General features: G+C 34.8%; 1 protein-coding gene across 1 annotated transcript in view; it reads left to right on the forward strand.

The window, feature by feature from the left end:
* Positions 1-1416: 1416 nt before the first annotated feature.
* LOC129741575 (uncharacterized) overlaps positions 1417-23235 on the forward strand; it is a 531269-nt gene continuing 509450 nt past the window's right edge. Inside the window, exon 1 of the mRNA XM_055733311.1 lies at positions 1417-3127. The gene's annotated coding sequence lies outside the window, so the exon portion shown is untranslated. The remainder of the gene's footprint in view (positions 3128-23235) is intronic.

Below are 23235 nucleotides of genomic sequence, written 5' to 3' on the forward strand. Positions count from 1 at the left end.
ATTTTTGTCATTTTTTGTCATTTTTGTCATTTTTGTCATTTTTGTCATTTTTGTCATTTTTGTCATTTTTGTCATTTTTGTCATTTTTGTCATTTTTGTCATTTTTGTCATTTTTGTCATTTTTGTCATTTTTGTCATTTTTGTCATTTTTGTCATTTTTGTCATTTTTGTCATTTTTGTCATTTTTGTCATTTTTGTCATTTTTGTCATTTTTGTCATTTTTGTCATTTTTGTCATTTTTGTCATTTTTGTCATTTTTGTCATTTTTGTCATTTTTGTCATTTTTGTCATTTTTGTCATTTTTGTCATTTTTGTCATTTTTGTCATTTTTGTCATTTTTGTCATTTTTGTCATTTTTGTCTTTTTTGTCATTTTTGTCATTTTTGTCATTTTTGTCATTTTTGTCATTTTTGTCATTTTTGTCATTTTTGTCATTTTTGTCATTTTTGTCATTTTTGTCATTTTTGTCATTTTTGTCATTTTTGTCATTTTTGTCATTTTTGTCATTTTTGTCATTTTTGTCATTTTTGTCATTTTTGTCATTTTTGTCATTTTTGTCATTTTTGTCATTTTTGTCATTTTTGTCATTTTTGTCATTTTTGTCATTTTTGTCATTTTTGTCATTTTTGTCATTTTTGTCATTTTTGTCATTTTTGTCATCTTTAGAATTTTTGTCATTTCTGTCATTTTTGTCATTTTTAGAATTTTTGTCATTTTTGTCATTTTTGTCATTGGGAAGGGAAAAAATTATGACTTTCTTGACATTACGCAAGGTTTCTACCCTCTTGTCCGACTAGACTGCGTCTATACGCAATCCTTCTTCACTTCCAACTTTCCTTCGATTTGAGGAAAATCAAACAAAATAATAAAGAGTTTCCGTTTTCGACACTCATCAAGACGAGCGAGACCATTCAGCAGTAGATCTCGCCTTCCGCACGTGGTTCTCATTTTCCGTCATATGTTTTCACTCACCAACCACCCAACATTATTCTAGTACCACCATTTATGCAGCCAACGAGCAGACGGGGGAGCATCCGTCGAAGGGAAAAACAAAACCGGAACGTTACCCGATCTCGCTCAACAACTTTTAGCAGCACCGCATTCCCTCCGCGAGGGACAAGTCGGGATGCAAAAAGCTAAGAATCTTTGCCAGACAGGACAGTCAGCCGGCCGGTCGGTCGAACCGACGAATGAGAGTCTTCGTCCTCGCCACGCAAGTTCGCTCGGATTTCGCCCGCCGTTGTCGTCTCGTGTGTAGGTCACGTCACGTCGTCGGGTGGGAAAATCTCACCCGGTGGGAGCCGAGAGTTTTCCCGACGACGGACACCTTCGTGTTGGCTGGCAGTTAGTTCTTCAGTCAGTGACAGTCTGGAAGTCCCAGTTAGTACCATTCGGGTGTCCGTTCTAAACGGTTCAGATTTTGCGGATTCGGCCGTTATATCGGTGTGTTCTGGTTCTCTGGTGTTGTTAGCTACACCGTTTGTGGGTGCCGTTCGGGTTTAGCGACGAGTTTGGCCCCCATAGTGTTGGCGGGTGGTTGGGACAGGGTCTTTCGCTGAGCGTCTCTTGATCGTTCTCGTCGTTTCGTCACCGCCGCCGTCGCGTATCCTTTACTTCCGCTCCAGAGATTAGAGATTGATTGTCGATGCACACAGGCCTTTGACGGGTTGACGACTGAAGGAAGTTGTGACACGTGAGAGGGGGTGAAAGCTGTGTGCACATATCCGAGGGTATATCCCGGAGTATGTCAATTTGAGGAGTGTTTTTTTTTCTCTCGTGTACTGAAGCTTCAGCTGTTTGTCAGGTGTGTGCCACGAAGGGGTTACGAAGAGTTCGGGGCACCGCAGGAAGTGTTGAGGTGTTGCGGCTCCAGGTGGTGGTAGAAAATCGGGATGGCAAATTGCCTTGGGAAATCCGTAGCGCGTGGTGATTTTTAACTCTCGCTTCAGCCGCTTGTGTTTTATCCAGGTGGTGTGCATCGGTCGGATGCTGGTGCTTCCAGCTTGGGTTCGAAGTTGGAAGATTTTTTTCCCTCAGCTTCTCGAATGGAACGTTGAATTGTTCGAAGGGTTCAACGAGTTATAGAGAGTGAGGTTAAGGGCCAGTTTATGTGGCACAAGAATCGTTTTTCGGTAACAGCCACACACTAAAGAATCAACCCCCAACTCCCTCCCTCGTATGTGAAGCTTTCCCAAAATACAATTGTATGTGTATTTTTCGTGGATGTGAGTGCCCTTCTATTGTTCCGTAGAGTACCCTCAGAGAGGCATAGGGAATACGTTGGGAAATGTGTCGTTTATACCTGTTTGAAGTTGCTGCGACAGGTCGGCTCACACGAGAACCCGTAGCCGAATTCCGGCCCGGCTCGCTCTCATGTTGAACTAATGAATAAGTAAATGAATCTGTCGGATGTCAGCCTCCCGTCGTTGTGGCGTTCTCGTTTCCGTGGGCCGGAATAGTGCTTCTGTGTACCCCCTCTTCGGTTTTTAGAGTCTAACTACATACAATACAATACACGACATCCTTCAAGCAGGTTGTTGGATTCATGAGTTATGCCGGTGTGGATCGAAGAACCTCGTCATGAATCGGTGGCTCCCGTGACGTTGAACGCGTTCTGTGGAGGAGATGAATAAAGGATAAGGTCCTGGAGTTGGAAAAATTGGAGTAAAAACATTGCTCTGGCTGGTGGAGCCTGCGCCTGCGAATGTTTTACCGCCTGGCCTGGCAGAGCAAGATTTGTGGTTCCCAGACCGGTGATATCCCGGCTGCTAATGAAGCCATCCGTCATCCCATCTAAAACGACGTAGGTAAACCTACCGCTGCCTACAAATGGGATTAATGTATCTATAGTGGGGAACACGTGGAAAGCCATCGTTCCGGATGTAATGAATAATGAAATTTAACGGCTGCCGCTCAAAGGGAGATTGAATGTGAAAATAGTACCCATCACTGTGGAAAGTGGAATACCTACGGTTCATTGAATGATATAGTCATTTTGCTGAAGTAATCTATTTTGTAAACGAGTCCTGGAATTGTTCGTTCTGGTGTTGCGCATGATAAAATCTATATAAAGTGCTAGTGACAGTGTAATGCTGAAAACCACGCTAAATTTCTGAAGAGGAAAAAGGTAAATTTTTTGTTTCATACATCTTATTTTCAAGTAATAATAGTTTGAACCGCAAATTTGGACACAAAGGATATTTTTAGTAAGTACATCTGCAGTCTTAAAGAAAAAATCAAGAAACGAAAAATGGGGTGCATAGGGACACAAACGGGAAAAAATGTTGTTATCCAAATTTCAAGCAACTTACAAAGCAAATTTTTTTTTCCATCACGGACCAATATGTTTTTTGATATATTATGTGAAAACAAATAGAAATGAAACACATTTCACTGTGTGTAGTTTAAATTTAAAAAAAGGGAGCATTAAAATTGTCGAATTTCAAAACATAACCAGTAATGTTTGGCGTTACTTCAAATAGAGATGTGACATCTCAACAAGTTTAAAATAAGCTTAAGAATTTTTTCAACATGATTTTAGCGAAAAAAAAGAAGACAACTAATTCAAACTGCTCGGTGACTTATTTTAAAAAAATTAAGGTTGTCCCACATCAAATTGTACCACTTAGCAAACACTGTAAAAAATCACTCTTTGGGTATTTAAAAATTTGCATATAGATAGTTGAAAGTTTATAATTAACAATGTATATTGAAATGTTTTTTGGAAGTGGATAAAATATAGACTAACTCAAAGAGCAATGGTGCAAATTTATGTCGTGCAAACTTCATTAAAAATCCTCAAATCTTTCATCGGGACATTTGAAAACAACATGGAAATCGTGCTGCAACTGTAAATTTTGTGATTAAACATTACTACGCAGTTCTGAGAACCAACAAATAAAGATTGGAGGTCCGAATGGTTATTTTATTAGTGGTTAGGAACTCAAAGCGAGTGAATACAGTTTTATGCGGAATTTCTCCACGGAGCAACTGCATACGAAGTTTTCACCAAAACGTTTTTGCAGTTTTTTTTGAGGATATTTCAAAGATTGGTAATAAAATAGTTCATAACTTTCATTTGTTTCAAGATAATCCTAGATGAATATGGTTTTCAGCTTTCGCAGGAAGTCTAGAAATTATTTTCTAAAATTTGTTGCAGATTTTTGCCCCTAGAGTTATGCCCCCCCCTCCCCCCATCATCATTTCATTGAATATCAATGAGGGTGATGAAAAAGGTGACTAGGGGAAAGGTTTCCTAAATGGGCCTATCGGGTTAAATGACCCTATGGCCGTTTGACGAAATGGCTGACAAGACAACATATCTAATCAATGCATTTTGAGGGTAATACGCTTTGAACATAAGGCAAGAAAGAATTTTATTAACAAACCACCTCAAAAAAATTTAAAAATTCATACAAGGTTTTGATACTTTTTGATGAAATATTTCGACTTTTAAAAATTATTCCTAAAAAAGCTCAAAACAAAAAGTTGGGTGGTTTTTGTGTAAAATTCAAATAAAGCCAAGGAGTAATACAAATTAAAGCTTATATGATTGTTTCATAATGATTAGAAAGTGGAATGAGAAAGTGTTTTTGTATGCCCCCATCATGTTTGTAAAATGCCGCTATCCTAAAATAACGGGTTAAATAGGATAAATTTCTAATTTTTATCATTAAAACTTTGAGTTTAACGTCTAATGAACACCTTTAGAGAGAATTGAAGATCTTTGAACAGATTTGATAAAGTTTTTCCTACGGATGAATTGCCTCCATAATATGGCAACCCTAACTTTTGTTTAATTCAATTAAATTATAAAAGAAATAGAGTTTGGAGAATCTAAAAAATATCTGCAATGTAAAAACTATACACTATTTTGTGTTTTTAATGATGAAAGCTAAGCACACGACTTTCTCAACAAATAAGTAATTGTTAAATAAAAAATTCAAATATTTTTTTCATTGTTTGGTTCAGCAGATTATACTAAAACGGTAAACAAAACGGTACGATATTTAACGGTGAAAGACGCAGTATTTTGCCTAAGTTTTTAACCCAAAAATGAAGTTGCGTACTATACTACGGTGCTAAATTTAATGCACATTCTTTACTTTTTTCAAAAGTTTTTGGAAAAAAATCATGTGCGTCTTGTACTCCGATGCGTCTTCACCGTTGAATACGGGAATTTTAGATTGTTTTTTTTTTCCGTTTGAAAGAACTTTAAGTGTCGTGTCGTGGGTTATTTGCGTAGTTCAAAGTTCTTACGTTGGCACATCCCCCTGAAATGAGTAAAAGATTTTACTCCATCGTTATAGAAGCATTGTGATCTTTCAAGCGGAATTAAGTTATAATTTTAAGAAGCTTAGAGGGCCTCGGAAAGAGTGTAAGACCATTTCAAACTGTCGATTAAAACTCGTTTAAAACACCAAATTACATTCATGTCATATTTTTACAGTCAACTTTTTTTTTAATCCAATAATTCCTAACTAACTTGATAACGTTTCAAAAACTTCATTTATCTTTCAATATTTTTCCTGATTTGCTTAGGGGAGTAAGTGCTCAATTTAAATTTTACAAAAAACACGCATTGAAGTTTCAAGGTTCTCGATTTTCATATATTTATAGGATTCGACCGAAAAAGTCTTTGAAAAAAAATTGAGTTTTGCACCAAATGTAAATTGAGATTTGAAAAACCAATTGGTTTACTCCATTAAAAATTGATGAATTTAGTAATTTCATTTGAAAAGCAAAGAACCTTGAGGGGATTATTTATGATTTATCGTACTTATAACATTAGTACGTTAAAAAGTCAACCTGTTCAATGCCCAGCACTTATGAGCGATTCTCTTTTGCAGGGTTTTTTTTAAAACTGCCAATTTATTAAAAAGAAGAACAATGAACTTGAAAATTCTGGAAAAGGCGATATTTTTCTAAAATTTTGGAGGTCATGAATTTTACTTAATATCTATTTTATCACACTATTTGACATTTATGGAATGAATAAATCCCGGATGTTTAAGTTCCTCGAAAATATTCTAAAAACTATTTGGCGCATATCATAAAAAGCAATTAAATAAGTTTGATTTGAGCTTTAAAACAATTTTTTTCCTGTGAGATTTTTCGCAATATTTCAATCTGTTTATAAATATTGTCTTATGGATTGAAAAAGATTTTGTATAAACACATGTAAGGAAAGAAATTACTTTTATTTGATTTCTTTAAAAATTGAAGAAAAAGATTTGTTTAGTCTGCTAACTAATCTTTTTTTTGAATATTTAGCCCACCTGTAAAAAATGTTGGCCACCATTAATCTAAAACAAATTAGGTGCTAAAAGAGCAGCATTTTACAGAAATTGTCCAAAATTGTCCCGATTCAATTCACTTTAAGGTACAGTACCGTTCATAATTGTATGGAAATTGGAAGCACGCACACTGTAACTTCGACTTTGAACTTCCATAATTTTTTAATCTAATAATATTTTGTATCAAATTTTCTTCGTTAGATAGATCAACTATCAAACTATTATTTTACAAGATTTGTGCTTTCTGGAGTTTGTGAAACCTGAGATACGGTAATTCTACGGAAATCGGACTTTTTGGACTTTCCTCATTCAAATTGCAGTATCTCAGAAACTACACCAAATTTTTCTATAAAATTTTGCAAAATGATTATTGAAGTATGAACATGTCTGAAGTTTCTGAAAAGTTCTATCGATGGGATCAAAAGTTACGCGGGGTATAATATTTCAGGCATGAACCGAAAAATGCGCTTTCTATAGAATTTTGGACGATTCATGAGAACAATATGGTTTACATCCACAAAGCAGTCAAAACATGTCTAACAAAGCAATTAAGGAATGAAAAATATGGAATTAATGATCTTTTTATGTTTTGAAATCAGAATCTCGCGATATTATTTTAATTTAATGGTTGAAATAGATTTCAAAAGTCCAAAATTTTATAGAAATCGCATTTTTAGGTTCATGCCTGAAATATTGTACATCGCGTAACTTTTGACCCCATCGATAAAACATTTCATTAACTTCAGACATGCTAGCTTTATATTTCAACAATCATTCTGCAAAATTTTATTAAAAAATGTTGCGTAGTTTCTGAGATATTCCAGTCGAACGAGAAAAGTCCAGAACATCCGATTTTCGTAGAATTACTGTATCTCAGGCCACACAAACTCCAGAAAGCTCAATTTTTGTAATATAATAGTTTGATAGTTGATCTATTTAACGAAGAAAATTTGATCAAAAAATATCATTAGAGTAGAAAGTTATGGAAGTTCAAAGTCGAAGTGACAGTGTGGGTGCTACCAATTTCTATACAATTATGAACGGTACTGTACCTTACGTTTCGTTATATTGAATGATCAATCAAAATTCATCATTTTACAAGCTTTCACACTACGTTTGCCGTTTTTTGGACAATTGATTCATATTTTCCGATAAGTTTGGGATTGTACAGGTTCATCTTCAAACAAATATTTATACATGATGCCACACTTATTTTAGCCGATAATCTCAGCATATCTGAACTAGCCTATTTAAAATGGATTTTGAATGACACTTTTATTCGCATACTTACATAGATGTTAGAATACAAAATTTTCTCCAAATAAGTCTGAGGATCAATCATTTTATCATGCTGAATTTTATGATTTCCCCTCGTTTAATTTTATTATAATTTTTTATAAACCATTTCAACACATTGCAGACCAACTACGAGTTATCTCGTTTTTTTCGCTTGATGCGTGGCGTTTTACTGAGAAGCCTGATTCAAATGTAAAACTTCATTCTACAAAATTTTAAACAACACTTTCTTTAACTCAAAGACATTGAATTTCTAGGATTTGGTCCAGTGGATTCTGAGAGCGAGAGAACGCCATATTTTGGGCTCTTTCATCTCCCTTCGCGACCCCCCAGACACAGTGAATCTAATCTAAGGTTGCCAGAATTTTTTCCATTCCCATCCGGGCCTAGCAATTCGGGGCTTTTTTTCGAAAAAAACCTGGCAAAATCCGGGCATGGATTTTAATTTTTCAAATCCAAAAACCGGGCAAAAACCGGGCAAAATTCAGGTGTTATATATAAATTTTTGGAACACTTAACTATTTAACGGTTTATAAAAATAAATAGCGAAATTATTTGAAACAACCGTTGAAAATTTCCATACCGTTAATCGATTTTGCTGAAACTTACTCAAAAACTTTGATTTTTTTGGTTTCTTTGAGAAAATTGTGAAAAAATCCGGGCAATATCCGGACTTTTTTTCACGATATCCGGGCAACCGGGCCGGACCGGACTTTCTCGAAATTCCGGATAAAACTGGGCAATCTGGCAAGCTTAATCTAATCCCCAAAAAGCTAGAAAAAAAGTCCAATTTTCAAGTCAGCGACAACAAATTTTATTACTCAGGAATCTTCAACATTCAAGTAACGTTTTGATGTATCTAATTAGATATTTTCTATGATAACTTTTTAGCCCTATTAGATACGAAGTTTCGGTCTTCAACAAAGTTGTTCATCAGAAATTCCCCTATAAGAATTTATAAATTGGCAGAAAAACCATTAGCAGGCTCGGTTTCTACAGTAAAAAATTAAAATTGTGTTGACACTCAAGTCCAAATTTCCTCATATAAATTTTAGTTAAAATTCTGAAAAAAAAACTGATGGATGAGAGTTGAGCCAAAATTAGCTTTTAAGACCCCAGGTTTTGAGAAATTTGAAAATGGATTCAGTCTAAAATTAAACATCCCTTCTAATATTCATGTCACTAATCTTGAGGAATTTCGGTGCCTATAGGGGAGAGTCCTTATTTTCACCATATCTTTTTGGAAAAATTTAACAACTCGCACTCTTTTACATTTTCTGACAGTGTGTAACTTCAAGTTTCTATGCTACAAAAATTAGAACGATACTTGAACCCGTAGATGAACTAGAAGCATTTCCGTGGGAGTAAAAAAATTGCGATATTTTTGAAGTTAAGGGAAACTTGATCCTCTATTGATGGAGACTTGATCCTTTATTCAGGAAGCCCTAATCATTGGAAAGAAATCAAACAGAATCTCGAGATAGAATATCAAATGACTATTTTGGTCATGTTTGGTCTCATTTCACAATTTATAACTGTTAGAGGAAGAAAGTTCTATGACATTGTCTCAACGCTAAAGACATTGCATACTTAAAGGCGCTATTTTCTATAACTATGAGAAAATTAATTATATTAGCACTTTTTTTAAGACAATTGTTGGATAAATATTAGTTATTGGATAAATGTTAGTTATTTCGTAATCAGCAATGATCACGATCCATGCAGTAGAAGAATGCACCGTTTTTAACTCTAGGGATCAATTATACCCATTAACAACATTATAGAAAACTTTTCCTGAAAAGATTTAGAGAGTTTTCCATTGCTTTGAAAATATGGTATTATGAAGTTCATATTACGCTCAAACGACTGATATATTGGAACAAATATATTGGTAATAATTTTTCCATGTAAGCAACATTCTAAAGTGATGAAACAAGATCTTCAAGTCACATTTCGTGAAATTTTTCTAACAAAGTTCAATTACTCAAACAATAGTTCTGTTCAAATTTTGTGTGCTTTAAGCATAGTTGTTTTGCTCTATTTGGCACATTTTTTTAGAACATTTGATCTTTGTAGGACATTCCAGTTTCGAGATATAGCTAAGGAGTCAAGTATCCCCAGGGATCAAGTATCCCCACTCTCCCCTACTTAATTTAACAAAAGTAGATATTCATATATGATTGAAAAATATTCTATTTTCCAGTATGAGGCTTAATAACAAACATTGAAAAAAAAAACAGTTTCGAATTTTTTTCAGCATTCCGCATACAATTTTCAATTTAAAATCTTTTTATTTATTTTTCCAACTTTTTGAATTTTGAGCCACTGTGCTAGGGGGTCGTTTATATACGAAAACTGTTGCATATTTGTAAATTTTTCAAACGAAAGGTTATTTAGTGGATTTGTATAGCGATCATAACAACTGCGTCTGTGATTAATATTTATACATAGTTTTTATTTTCAACATATTTGAAAAATCAATCACGCCAACTCTTTTTTTTGACTTTGAAAGCACTACATTTCATGAATTACTAGCTGACCCTATGTGCTTTGCTAATCTCAATAACTTTTTTGCTTATCTATTTTTTGCTAAAAATCGAAAATCGGAGTTGAAAAGATCTATCTTCCATAGATCGATCCAAGATCGATCATTTCTAGCCTCAAAAGCTCCTTTCTCCCAAAATTTTAGGCAAATCGGTACATTCCTTTTTGAGTCTTTAGGGAACAGACAGACAGACTGACAGACAGACAGACAGATAGACAAAAATTCATTTCTTTCTTTTCAACATCTTTTTCTTGCTTGGAAGAGCGCAATCTCCTGTTTACTTTAATAAACTGAATATTTCCTAGCTGTCAATGCAGAGATTACAAAGTTTGTTACAAACCAAATTAAAAATGAAACTTTTATCAATGCAATCCATTGCTGAAAAGTGAACTTTTCGTCAGTGAAATCACCAAAAAAAAAAAAACAGTTAAAAACCAGCATAATTTGCAAAGTGAACTTCTAAACGCCCCGACGATCTATAATTCACTTCTCACAGAACAAACCGACATTGTTATTCATGATATCATTTCCAGAATTACTCATCCGCAGCCGAAATCGATGTAGGAGATTAAATATTCAACTCTTTCGAGGAATCATCGGAAAAGCAATTTTCCACCAACCGGCAGCCAAATTCATCTGGGCTATAAGGAATCTGTTTGTTGGTGAACTGAACACACTCACCAAACACAAAATTTGCACCCAACGCACGTAGGAAACATTGTCAAAAAAAAAAGAGAGAAAACAAAAACACAACCCTTCCTTCTCCGTAAGGAATTTTTCCAGATCATCTATTCTTGGCGGAAAGTTTCCTTGACCAATAACAACAAAACCAGCAGCTACTGCTCCTCCAGGAACAGACTAACATATAAACTTCCAAAGACAGGTTCGTCGGTGTTCAAAAACTAAACCTTTCACCGGAACAAAACAACGTACACAGATACCTAAAGATCCAAAAAGAGGCCTACCCAATGTAGAGTTACCAGTTTAGTTAAAGTGAATAGTGAAGTGTAAATCCTCAAAATCAAATACTACCAAACTGTTAAGAAATTCTTCAACAAAGTTACATTAGTGACAGCTTGATATTTATAACCAATTTTAAAATTTAAGTTTAGAAATGAATGAATGCATCTTGCTAATATTTAAATATCTTCTCACACAATTTTCCCAAGAACAGGTTTGCTGCTTTGTTCGAATGATTTTTAAACTTTTTTTTGTCAACTCTAATGTTCCAATGATTTTTTAAATAATTCATGGAGTTCATCCTGGTCACTTCAAAACTTTCCTACTATGTGTTGTGAATTTCTCACTGAAGACCCAAACACTGTTTGGAATGGAAATCTTCGTTTTCCACATGTTTGGATATCGGCCTTCGAAAATGAGAGACCCTCCTGAATGAAGAGAATAGCAGCAGCAACAACAACAGCAATCCGACCAGAAAAGGTAAATCGGAAAACTTTGCCAAATTGGTAGTTTTTATTTCTGGGAATGAGCTTCGGCAGATTCGGGAGCTTATGTATATCATTATCGAGACTGATGGTTTTGGATATTGGTATTAGGAGGCTTCGTTTCAGAATGTTTTTGTCTTTTTATTTAATGAGCATTGAGTTTTCGATACAAATGTTTTCATAAGAGTAGTGTATTTTGAAAATGACTCGATATTAAAATCATTAATATTCTACCGTTTGATGAATGATTCTTATTGATGGACAAAGTTATTACTGATGAAGGAATTTTACCGCAGGAACAGAACATGCTTTCTACCATTGTTAAAATTATTCAATACCTTAATTTGAATATCAAAACTGAAAAAAATTAAAAACCTTATGTTAAGTGATTTGAGCCACCACAGGCTTCGGAAAATGGAGTTATGGCTGATTTTACCCTCATTCCCCCTAAATTTGTCAATTAATTGTGGAAAAAGTGAGTTCGAACACACAACCACACACAAAATAAATCGTTTGGTTAAAAAGTTTCCAGTCCAAACAAGCTTTTTCTGAAGTAATTGAAAAATATTGGGAAAATAAGAGTAAAATAACCGTAACTTCAGTTTCCAATGCGTGCTGTGGCCGAAATAGTCTTTATTAGATTCCTCGAAAAAAAAAAACCTTTTCAAAATTTAAGGGAATTGCGGGTAAAAACAGCCAGCTCCATTTCGGAAAGAATGCGTTAGCTCAAATAGCCTTCATTTGATTTCTCAAAAGAAAAAAAAACGAATGACATGACATAAGTCTCATTTAGTTTGAAATTTTCAAGTCTAAATTTGCTTTTCTGCAACATTTAAACAATGTGCGTGCGTTGGCTCAAATTGTCTCCATTTGATGCTTTAGAAAAAACCACACGAGATCGGTCTAGCAGCAATATAAAGGGTGGATTGGAAGAGTCCTGTTATGAACACGCTTAATAACAAAACAAAATTTATAAAGATCGTTTGAAAACCAATTTGTAAACTAGAAAGTATTTCATTCTAATAAAACATACTGCTTACACGATGGATTCCAACATCAAAAGAGACTTGCTTAAAGTTTTATTTCTTTCTATGCATAAGTGAGTTCTCACTTCGTGAATGATCATGATAAAAATAAGACATACACTGTCTTAGCCGATTTAGGCTTTACGGACTGAATAAATGACGTGGACAACTTAAGATTAACATAAGATGGAAAGGATGGAGCAAGAGGTTAGTCGGTCATATGGTCTTCAAAGTCAATAAATTTGAAAACTCAAATATATAATACTAACAATCCCATTAGAATTGAAATTATTGCTTGATCCAGGAGATCAGTTAGCGTCAATTGAAGATTGAATATGAAAAAATTTCAGATAGGGGAAAGGTTTCTAAAATGGGCCTATTGGGTTAAATGACCCTACGGCCGTTTGACGAAATGGCTGACAAGACAACATATCTAATCAATGCATTTTGAGGGTGATGCGCTTTGACCATAGGGCAAGAAAGAATTTTTTGAATAAACCAACTTAAAAAAATTTAAAAATTCATATAAGGTTTTGATACCTTTTGATGTAATATTTTGACTTTTAAAAATTATACGTAAAGAAGCTCAAAACAAAAATTTTGGGTGTTTTTGTTTCCTATTCAAATGAACCTTAAAAGTGAAACAAATTTAAGCTTTTATGATGATTTCATAATGATTGGAAAGTGGAATAAGAGGTTGTATGCCCCTAACATGTTTTTAAAATGCCACTATGCTAAAATAACAGGTTAAATAGAATGAATATATAATCTTTATCATAAAAACTCTAATTTAAGCTCTTTTTAACACCTTTAGAGAGAATTGAAGATCTCAAAACAGATTTGATAAAGTTTTTCTTATGGATGAACGGCCTCCATAAAGCCTGCTTCATTTAATATTGGAACAAATTCTTTTGCTCATTGTGGCGCTCCTAGTGGACGGATTTGGAAACTTTTTTCACCCACGTGTCGGGAAATTTATTACCTTTCACCATGTATTTATGTCATAACACCAAACGATAGAATTTTGTAAACAACCGCCATGGAAGCCGAACGGAGCGATCAAATTGTGCACAGTTTTCTTGAAAATCCATTGTTGTCGGCATCGAAGCTAGCTAAACAGCTTGAAATGCCCAGAAATACCGTATGGCGTGTTATCAAGCAGTACAAGGAAACATTGACGACGGCTCGGAAGCCGCATTCGAAGCGTCGGAGTGGAACTGTCGACTGGAAACTGCGTGGAAAAGTCATCAAGGCCGTCAAGAGGAATCCCAATCTTTCAGACCGCGATTTGGCCAATAAGTTCCAGGCCGCTCACAGTACGGTGCGACGAATTCGTCTCCGGGAAGGAATAAGGTCATTCCGAGCCAGCAAACAGTCAAATCGGACGCTGAAGCAGAACAATGTGACCAGAATCCGTGCTCGAAAGCTGTACGACCAAGTGCTGACCAAGTTCGACGGATGTATTCTGATGGACGATGAGACTTACGTGAAGGCGGACTTTGGGCAAATCCCAGGTCAAAAATTTTATTTGGCGACGGCTCGGGGGGATGTACCTGCAAAATTTAAGTTCGTGTTTGCGGATAAATTCGCCCGCAAGTACATGATTTGGCAGGGGATATGCAGTTGTGGACAGAAAACCAAAGTCTTTCTCACTGACAAGACAATGACATCAGAAGTCTACAAAAAAGAGTGCCTACAGAAACGGATTCTGCCGTTTATTCATGCCCACGACCGTCCAGTAATGTTTTGGCCGGACCTCGCAAGCTGCCATTACAGCAAAACGGTTATGGAATGGTACGCAACGAACGGGGTCAGCGTAATACCGAAGGACCTCAACCCCCCAAACTGCCCCCAGTTCCGGCCGATAGAGAAATACTGGGCAATCACGAAGCGGAGGCTTAAGGCAAAGGGAAAACTTGTTAGGAACACTCAAATGAAGAACTGGTGGAATCAAATCGCCAAAACGGTGGACGAAAAGGGTGTGCGCCGCCTAATGTGCCGTATTACGGGAAAAGTACGAGAATTTCTTCGAAACAATAATGAATTATTTTTTTTTATGAAAGAGTAAAGAAAATGCTACATTTGTATGAAAAACAAATTATGAATTCGTTAATAAATGACTGAACTACACGCAATTGTTTGTGTTCCAATATTAAATGAAGCAGACTTTAGTATGGCAACCATAACTTTTGTTTTATTCTGTTTAATAATAAAAAAATAGATTTTTATAAAACTTTAGCTTTGTTTTATGAAAGTTATCAGATTCTAGCATTTCAAATAAAATTATACGGAAATATTTCAAAAAAGCCGAAATTTTGCCTAAAACATAAAAAGGCATTTTTAGCCCGCACGGTTTGAGGTTCGGCAATTTTGACAACATTTATAATAAAATCGATTTCTCAAAATTGTAAGGAGATTTCAACATAAAAATTACTCCAATGTATAGAAAACAGATGTCTGCTCATGTGTATAAAGCTTTTGAACACATATTAGATGTGATATTTCATTTAATCAGTGTTCCGCTTATTAGGCGCATATAGCCCGCTCCTCCCCTATGTGTCTCAGTCAAGAATAAGATAAACTCTCTCTGCTTTCATTCTTCCGTGATTCTTGAAAAACTAAAAATTAGAAAAAAAAACAATTCAATTAAAAACTGTTTTCCGTTCATATCTCTCAATATTTAAGGATGATTTGGGCTATATATTAAGCCCATGGAGCCAAAGGGGTTAAAGTGCATCAAAGTTTATTCCAAGAAAACACGCTTTCAAGTTATTTAGCTATTTTCCGTATATGTTTCTTTGTATGGTTCTGTGTATTGTATTTTAAGTATGAAAAAACTTTAAGCATTATCAACTCAAAATCGATCATTTTTCCACTAAAAAATAGTATTCTATATGCCATAAAATTCTCTTATGAAGTGACCACATCGGCGCTTCCCGGTCAACGTGCTGAAAAGTAAACAAAAAACTAATTTGAGTTTAAGAATATATTTGACGTTCACAAAAAATTGACTTCAATTCAAACTCACCATTAAGAAAAATAAAATAATAACTCCACAATTTCGTTTGACCGTTTAAAAATGATTTATCGAATTTATGTGTATATTAGACACGAATGCCATAATGCTGGTAAAGTGTCAAAAACAAAACCTAAAAAAAAAGAATAAATGTGTGTTTTTTTTTACAATTTTTCATAAGAACTTCGTTTGAAAAGACATGTCTTATGAAAATTAAAATAAAATCTTCCCTGAGGGTACCCCTTTACTCTGGGCTTGAAATTCAGTATGATGTTGTAATTGGAAAGGTCGGGGTAATTGTTTTGGGCCCCTTCCACCGGAGGAAAATATACAGGGTGACAAAAAAGTCCTGTCACACTTTTTTTTTGGGGTCGCCTGTAGCCTATACGTTGCATCTCTCTGGTGCCATCTATATGTCAAATGAAAGAACTTACTTTGCTGCCCACAGTGGCAGAGTTTTTGTGCAGTTTGTGTACATTAAGTTGTGAGTGGCAGAGTTGAGAGCAGCTGTTATCGCTAATTATGTGAGAGGGTACAAACCCGGACACATATTCAACATATTCAAACACCTAAAACCGCTCGTAATCAATCGGAAAGTCCATAAATCGATACATAGAGACCAGAGGCACCGAGGACAAGACACGATCCAAACGACCAAGGTCTGTGAGAACTCCAAGGTTGAAAAAGATTATACGAGAACGGACGTGCGCGCTTGCGACGACTTTCCGAGACGTCTGAAGCTGGTTTGATCAGAGAAAGGTGGTGTAATTCCGAGATATCGTCTGTGAAGTATCTTGATGAATTACTGAATAAAGCTATGAAAGTCAGATTCTGATATTCTTCTTATTCTTTGAAATATTGAGATTTTTCTGTGTGACCGGACTTTTTTGTCACCCTGTAACTTTAGTTTTAATTCCACGAAAAAAAAGTAAATGGCACCCATTTTTCAACGCATTTTTTTCCTTTGGCGGGGTATTTTTCACCGTGGGCCGACCATCAGAAGCAACCATCCAGAGTTCATGTGTACTGGAGCAAATCAAACCATGAGTAAAAAATTTGAAATTGTTGGCGTGTTAGTGTTCTTTCTGGCCAATCCCCAATTATTGATTCTTTTATCATGACAACAAACTATACAAACTATCACTTTGATTGGATAACTCTAAGGCAACCCTTAAACACCTTGAAATTGAAAAATTTAGAAAAAAAGTAAAAATTTCCATAAAGAAAAACATAATTTATTGCAACAATTAAAAAATCTTAAGTTTCAATTGAAGTGAAGATTTTCGGTCTTGGAAACACTTTTAGCAAGACAGTACAGTGAGTAAGCGATTTTTTTTTTCATTTTGTAGGGATATATGGAAAATCAAAAATATAACAGGAGTATCTGTTCCTTTTTTCGCATATTTGAATTTTTTTTCTTCTTCAAAAAACTTTCCTCTGAACTCGAAATCTTTAAAATAAAACATTCAGACAGGTTTAAAAAGTGTAGCGACGAATGTTGAAGTAATTTAAGTAAAAATGTTTCCTGGTTCTTGAAAAGTTCTGAAAATTTGCACAGTCCATGAATTCATAGAAATTTAATGAAGCCTTTCCATTACACATATATTTATGATTGATACGAGATAGAATTAAAAGATGCCCCTTTGAAAAGTCTTTTTGCAATAGTTAAGTTTTGTTAAGTAGTTAAGCTAAACTACAGGTTTTGCTTTGTTGAATATTATTCTATTTTCACAACGCTCTGCGACTGTTTGCAACATTATTGTACAATTATGTATATCTTATTGTGTTCTGTTATTTATGTGTCCGTTGTCGATTTGTCCTAATTTAAGGGTTTTAATAGAGATCCGCAAGGAAGTACCTATTGAAAAAGAAAAACGATACAAATGATTCAAAATCGTTGCTTGTCCAAGATTCGTATTTTATTGATTATTCTTTCTTCATAACTAATTTATAGCTTCCAATCATAAAGGCTGTTTATTCCAACTGTGTTTTAAGATGAAAAATTGTCATCCAATAACAGTTTCAGAAGAGTCAGGAGCAAAATACCAGATTTGGGGTGAAAATGCTCCAAGCAAGGTTCTCGAAAAAAAAATTCTGCGTTTTTGGAAAAAAAATTACCCAAGAATTTCGATATGGAAAAGGCATAAGTTCCTTGGCACAGTCATAAAGAATTGAGTTTTTTTTCATATTTTACATAAAAAAAATCAATGAACATTACCAATCCTATAATGTTTATCCAAAACCAAATAAGAAATCTTGAACTTATGTTGTTGACATAAGAATAAAGGGGTTACGTACAAAATTTTAAATATCTGTGAAATCTATGATTGTTTCCAAAATTCTGTGTTCTTCGGCAAAGATTTTGTGATTAGTATTTGCTCGAATTTTGTGAAATTATAGATTTTTTTTAAATGTCGGCAACCTTGGCTCCAAGAGCAGCTTTGCTGTTTTTTTTTGGTGCATTTTAATGAGCCAATTTTTTCCATACAAGTTTGAAAGTCTTCGAGGGTCGCATTAGAGTTATCCAAATGAGCTTCAAAATTGCCAGTTTATTTTGATAATGATAAGATCAAGATTGGGGGGTTGGGAGCTAGGTTTGCAGGATTCTGAGAAATGAGGGTCCTTCTGATATAAAGTATATTAATTTTTAATACAGTGATTCATCTTCATAAGAATTGATTTCTCCAGTTGAATAACTATTTGGACTGAGTGCCGAAAACTGCTGTTCGAGCTTTTAGGAACCAATTTTTTGCATATTGTAAAAATTCCTCATAGGGATAAAAAAAATAATTCCATTCAGAGTTATTAGACAATTTAACATTTTCTGGAAAATGTCAAAACCAAATCGATGGCATGAAACTTTTTAAAAATTCAATTTGAAGTTTTCTTTATGTACAATTCAATTGGTCATTTCTTAACTTTTGGATTATTGTTTTTTCATGAATGTGGTCAATTTTACCATCCAATTAGGCCGAAAAAAAAAATCAAATTCTTCTTTTGTCACACCCCTTCCACCCCTTTGATTTTTGCAAAAATCCTGAAGGGGGGTATAAAGAAAGTTTAAAATATTTTATTGCAAAATTTGATAAATTCTTGAAAAATTCAAATGATTGCAACACCGAAAGTCAAATTGTAAAAGATGAGAATTGTATCACCTTTTGTATTTGGGATTTTTCAATTCTTCAATGTAAAATAATTCGATATTTCAATTTTTCGCAATCAGAATTGTATGCAAGTTTGTTGCATGCAAGCTTTTATCCTATTTGTTCAAATTAACACGTTCGTCGCCACGGCACCCATATTCGGGTGACGGGTGTATTTCCTGGGGGGCCCCGTCACATCAAAAAGCATGTGACGCTCTCTTACTTGAGTTTACCGCTCAGCTTCGCCACACGTTTCAAATATGGGAGTTCTCCCTCTTTGCTTTCTCTCTCTGAAAATTTCTTTGGGCCCGGCTAGTAAAACTACCAAAATGAGCGTGGCGACGAACGTGTTAAATAAGAATTTGGATTATTTTGTTTTTGTCCCCCCTCGAGATGCTTTAACTCCAAGTAACAAATGAAGGATTGCAAATTTGTCCGGCATTATGAGAAAACTAAAACCGTTTAATAAGGGCTTGTGATATAGCTCAGTTGGCAAGTCAGTTGCTTCCTGAGCCAATGTACGTGAGTTCAAGCCCAAGAGTAAACATCGAGCACAGTTGTACCGGATAAGTTTTTCAATGACTGGTCCGCTAACTGCATCCTTGATACAAATCGCGAATGACATAAAGATATTAAAACGACTATGATCGAAGCAAAAAAAAATAAATAAAACCGTTTAATACTGGGAATTTTTTTTTATGTAACAATTTGCGCCAGGGGTCTTCAGATCTACCCCCCACCCCCCCCAAAATAGTTTTTCGGATTTCTGAAATTTTTATTTTTCGAGTTCGATTTGGTTAGATTTATTTGTAAATGAAACAAAACCATATTTCAAAGCTACATTTCTCTGCAATTTTTCAACTAAAATTATAAAATATAAGCATTTCAAATAAAGTATTTAAAAATTATCTATTGTATGAAAAGAAAAATGGAAAGGAAACTCAAATAGGTCAAATAGGTTTACCAATCCTCTCGAAATATTCCGAGATTTCGATGAAACCGTATGAAAGAGGTACTATCTTTCTTGGATAAAACGAAACTAAAAATTTAAAAATAATTTGCAACACTTAAATCACGCTAAAAGCAATCAAGTCAAGTAAGTGGTGTTATAGAGTATCATTCCCTGGCTAAATCGTAAAAATTAAGAAGAAGAAGATGAAGAAGAAGACCCCCCACCGTAAAACTCGGAGAGCAAACAAACACGTTCTGCTGGACGCGTTCTGCTTGTGCTAGAAATTCAGGAATGATTTTACGTTTATAATTTTCATACTTTTGTGTAATCTCACAGCGTTAATTGTTGCATGCACCCATTTGAATGTAAATTAAATTTCCTTTTCAACGGATATAGTTTTAATTGCTTCAAACGGCGAGAAAGCACTGAAAATCCGGATGCAACCTGACGCTGAACTAAAAACAGAGATGAAATTTCAATTTGTTAAAAAAATCGCGCAAAGTAGTCAACTTTGGAAAATTCCAGTAAATTTAATTTCCGTTGCATCTAAAATCTAAAGACAACCAAATGTTAGAATAAGAATAATTTTGAAGACTTATTTTTTTTCAAAACTCTACCACCGCCCACACAGATTTTACTAGCAAACGAATAAAAAGTAGGTTTTTCAGAAAACTTTTTTTTTACTTTTTGTGACCCTTTCAGTACAAAAAAAATTATAATAATAAATGTTTCTTTGCTTCATGATGTGAATATTAACTTCAGTTTTCATTTACATGAAGCAAATAAATTTTGGACGTGTAATATATAAACTACAGCAGTTTTCCTGAGGCATGTTTTTTTTCGGATTTTTTTTTCATGATGAATAACGAAAAAACTAGAAGCTTTAGGTACCTATAATGTTATAAACATATTTTTCTGACATACAAGGTTTCTATTGATATTAGTTTAATGGGAAATTCATTATAATTAAAACGACTTAGATAGATTTTACTTTTGGAGTGTCAAATTGACACTCTAAGTCGGAAAAGGGAGTTTTTCGTCCACTTAAAACTTTCAAATTCAGGTCGGGTCCCGAAGAAATTTTTGTTTTTTGAAGCTTCTGAAAAAAGTTACAAGCATTCAAACATGCAATAGTGTCAAATTGACACTCTAATGCGGATGAGGGTTAAACAAACCAATAGAAAAAAAGAGATAAAAGCACATTCTAATAACACTAAAAACGTACCGGAGGCGGTCAAATGACGGTTTTGGAACTTTAAATGATGATTACGCCTTATATAATTTTTTTTTCGCAAATTTAACGACAGGACTATTCTTATTTTTGAAATGCAAGTATTTTTGCATTTTAAATTTTTTTCTAAGTGTTGTGGTTTTTGAATAACGCATGTGGTATACCTATTCATACCCCGAGCGGTCAAATGAAGGCAAACACCATTTTCGCGAAAATTCTCTTGTTTTTCAACCGATTTCTACAAAATTTATAGTTTTGAAAAGCTCATAACATGACTCAAATATGCTTCTCAGACAATTTTCAGCTACAATCAATTATTTCAGTGTTATTTGAAGTTCAAAAAAAATAGTTAAAATTCTTATAAAATTTCAAATAGAAAAGGCTTATTTTGTTTTATTTTTTATGTGACCCTGAACAAGGCGGGTAAAACCAGCTTGTGAATATACACATATTCATAAGAGGTGTAATGCATTCCAATCGAAACCGAATGTGCCCGGAAGCGGATTCTCTATATCTCATAGACCGCAAATCGAGCAGTACCTCATACGACATCCATTTTACGACCCTAATCGCAGCTTTATTACGCTTGGAGGCTGTCTTCAATGATATTATCTGTTTGCTTCCTGTTCCATAGAAGAGAAAAGGTCCAACTGTGTGCGTATTTGTTGGAATGCGAGGCTTAAGGCTGACTCAGTTTATCCGCTCGATAGGGTTATCAGATGAATTGGGTTTATTTAAAAAAAACTTACCGACGAAAAAGTAGAGTTCCAAAGAAATCGACTCAAACAAGAAAGTTCGTTCAAAATCTGCCGTCTGGTGACTCCGGCGAGAAAATAAAGCTGCCGGAAATAATCCCACGGAAAACGCTTCCCACAAAACAGTGACAACGTTTATCTCAACAGGTTCTCCCTTCATCTGCCCGCCTCTAATGCGTTATTCCATTAATCCAATACAATATAAGGTATAAGCACAGTAAATTTGGGCAAATCTTGACCGTCTGAGGACACGCACGGCAACCGAAAAAGTAGGGATTCATACTTGCTCTAGCACCGGAGGGCAACTTTTGTCACTGGAGCTAAGCCAAGACGACGTAAATCGGAAGCACTTAAGATAAGAAACAAACAAACACACACTCGCGGGGAAAACGAACTTCCGGGATATGGTGTCCTCCAAAGGTCACCGCCGGGAAGTCGTGGGAGTGTGGCGGGCGAAAATCGGATTCAATCGCTTCGAGTCATTTACTGGGTGCTTGGGTGGAGTTTGGTTTGGTTATTTTTCCTGTTCCAGTTGAATGGGTCGAAGCTGGAACACCAATCAAATTGTTTGTAGTAATCGATTCCATTTGGCTTACGGCGACGGAGAAAGGTGAATTAGCCAACTCGCAACCACCGAGCAGAGGGTGGATTTAGTGTCCCGCTGTAAGAGTTCGTTAAAGTGATTGGGATCAGTTCGTTTTAGAAAGTTTAATCTTGGGAGTGGAAACATTCAGTCATACAAAGCGATAGGATTCCAAAAATCAGAGATTTAGCAAACTGGCTTTTTTTATTGTTCCTGTTTTATGAAGGTACTCAATGCATGTTTGAAATTTGATTTATTTAAGTAAAAAGTGTCGACAAAACTAAACTAAATAAGAGGTGATTCAAAAATGGAAAAGACACTATATTTTCATACATCTGTTTGAGTATAGTCCGTTTTTTAAGTATTTCAAGTGATACTTTTGAAAAAATAAAGATTAATGACTCTTTATGAAAATGCTTTCTAATATTTTTGAGGACAAAAGAGTGAAGGTAAATAAAATAGGCTGCAATACACAATCAAAACTAAGAAGCATCGATATGAGTTTATTAACTTTCTGTTGCACTAAAATATAATTTTTTTCAGGAACGACAGCTTCTTAAAGAAATTATTGTCAGCACATTTTTTAAGCTAAACGTCAAGAAATCCTAAATGTTTTAATAAAGATGAATCATTGATGTGATCTTATAAGAAAAAAATTGTATGAATCTTTTTAAAAGAGTAGATTTTACTGTGCCACTACTCGGCAGCATAAGGAGACCAGTATACTTTTTGCTGATCACTATGACTACCGGACTTTCAATGGATGATTTTCATTTATTTTCAATTTTTCTGGCTAAATTTGAGATCATTTGAGTTTGTTTTATCAAGCGCTTGAGTTTAAGTGGATGCGTACTAGCAAAGTGTCGTTCGTGCAAAGCAGTTGTTATACAGTGAGCAAAATAATAATAGTACCACTCTGTGTTTTGCCTGTTAAAATTTAAAAGATTG

The sequence above is a fragment of the Uranotaenia lowii genome, chromosome 2 (assembly GCF_029784155.1).
Source record: "Uranotaenia lowii strain MFRU-FL chromosome 2, ASM2978415v1, whole genome shotgun sequence".
In the NCBI taxonomy this organism is placed as follows: domain Eukaryota; kingdom Metazoa; phylum Arthropoda; class Insecta; order Diptera; family Culicidae; genus Uranotaenia; species Uranotaenia lowii.